The sequence below is a fragment of the Macrobrachium nipponense genome, chromosome 24, assembly GCF_015104395.2.
Source record: "Macrobrachium nipponense isolate FS-2020 chromosome 24, ASM1510439v2, whole genome shotgun sequence".
In the NCBI taxonomy this organism is placed as follows: Eukaryota; Metazoa; Arthropoda; class Malacostraca; order Decapoda; family Palaemonidae; genus Macrobrachium; species Macrobrachium nipponense.
The window spans coordinates 25,387,376-25,389,875 of record NC_061091.1 but is presented as its reverse complement, the minus strand read 5'-3'; the positions used below and the strand labels follow the sequence as shown (position 1 = coordinate 25,389,875).

General features: G+C 31.4%; 1 protein-coding gene across 1 annotated transcript in view; it reads left to right on the top strand.

The window, feature by feature from the left end:
* LOC135205530 (discoidin domain-containing receptor 2-like) overlaps positions 1–2,500 on the top strand; it is a 580,705-nt gene that overhangs the window by 483,363 nt on the left and 94,842 nt on the right.

The window sequence follows — 2,500 nt, the reverse complement described above, 5'->3', positions numbered from 1 at the left end:
AGCAAAATTAATGCTGAAGTTTACAAAAGTACAGATTATATAATGCAAAATTGAACCATATTCTCATCATCAAAATATACACTCTCTTACACCATTTGAAAGAGGAAACGAAGGGGATTCCAGATGTACGATAAAATACATTTCTCAAATTTGTGGCGAGTGTGGGTTTTAGGACTGGACGCCTCATATAACGTTTACAAATTATGCTTGAGGGGAAAATCTTGCACGCATCGCAAGTAGGCTTGAGGTCGGATCACGCCTAGTTTTCTTATATACGATTTATCTCATTGAGTTTACATTGGGCTGAAGTTGTGTCATCAGATATATACACATTATTCTCTAGAATTCGGTCGTCATTTTCCATCACCTTAAATTTACATATGTAATCTTCGTTTTGTGTTTATATTACGGCATTCGATGTATCAGTATTTTCAGGATTTTACCTTGAGTTTACAGCGTATGCAACTGAAAATGGTAAATGTTTACAGTGTCTAAGGCGCCTGAATATACATGTGTTCGGTTATTACAAAGCCATTTGTTATCCATATATATATATATATATATATATATATATATATTATATATATATATATATATATATATAGGTTGAAGAGGTAAAGGCATGTCTTTCACCAGGTATCGTTTATTACACCGACGTTTCACATCGGTTGTAATAAAACGATACCTGTGAAAGACATGCCTTTACCTCTTCAACCTGGATGTTGGTCGGGTCTGCTACCCCTATGATTCTTCTATATATATATATATATATATAATATATATATATATATATATATATATATATATATATATATATATATATATATATATATATATATATAGAGGGAAGAGGTGTCCAATCAGACGACAATCATGTACAGCGTGTTTTATTATTAAGAAACGTTTCATGTTGTCACCAACACATCATCAGTCTGCAATTGAAATTCAACATTAAAATAAACTTAAAAATTACAATAAAATAAAAAAAAATAAAAAATAATCAGAACGTTAAAATAGGGAAAGAGAAGAAAACTACCTATTCATAAAGAAGGAAAGAGCTGAGTGACTAAAAACGGTAAGGTCTGCATACAACGTAAAACCTCACGCCAGAGAGAGAGGACGATGGACGAGGGGTGGAGTTAAACTAGGTGAAAGGTGCTTAATAAACAATGACTCAAGGGTAGTTAGATGGGTAGTTTGCTTTGTGGTGCCAATTATAGAAAAATGTTTCTTTTCGATAGTAACCTTACAACTTTTAGCATGTATTCTTATATTAGAGAACTCGGGATTAGAGATTCTGGACCCAGTTCTATAACTTAATCCCAAATGGCTGTAATAACGGACTTGTAACAGTCTCCGTGAAGAACCAACATAAATACCAAGACATCTTGGGCATTCAAATTTATATATGATATTGGACTTCATGAAATCCTGTAATTTGTCCTTTTGTAATTAAAAAACCCCCCTCCAATTTTTTGTGGATTCATGGAAATAAGATTTAGTTTCAAAAAACCAAATTCCTTTTCAATAATATTTCTAACTTTTACACGTAAACTGTCTGAATGAATAAATGGGATGGGGGCATACATCGTTAATTTAGGTACATTAAAATTAAGGGTGGGTGCTGACAGATACCTCGTTAGCAATTTACTAGTAATGTTAAAAACCAGCTTTTTGGGAAACGAGTTCTTAACAAAATATTCTAAAAGAAACTCGATTTCAAGATGAAAGGAGAGCCAATCAGATGTGTACCGAAGGGCCCTAAAAAACCAAAGTAGATATAGCATTAATCTTAAAATTACGGAAACACGAGCTAAAATAGTTGTTTCCGAGCCCAGTGAAGGTACTCTTTCTAAAAACACTTGTGTTGAAAAGGTGGTTATCTCTAGTTATTTTTATATCCAAAAAGGCCAGGGATTCATCTTTCTCATTTTCCAACGTAAATTTAATGTTAGGATGGGCTTCATTTATGTAATCTAAAAAAAGCTGGCATTGCCACGAAAATTTAAATAAGGCAAAAGTATCGTCAACATATCGTCTATAAAAAAGTGGCTTAAAATTACCAAGAACTATTTGTTACCGGGTCTTTTTTATAGACGATATGTTGACGATACTTTTGCCTTATTTAAATTTTCGTGGCAATGAGGTTTACGTTGTATGCAGACCTTACCGTATTTAGTCACTCAGCTCTTTCCTTCTTTATGAATAGGTAGTTTTCTTCTCTTTCCCTATTTTAACGTTCTGATTATTTTTTATTTTTTTTTATTTTATTATAATTTTTAAGTTTATTTTAATGTTGAATTTCAATTGCAGACTGATGATGTGTTGGTGACAACATGAAACGTTTCTTAATAATAAAACACGTGTACATGATTGTCGTCTGATTGGACACCTCTTCCCTTATATTCATGGTTTTCCTGATGTGATATATATATATATATATATATATATATATATATATATATATATATATATATATATATATATATATATATATATA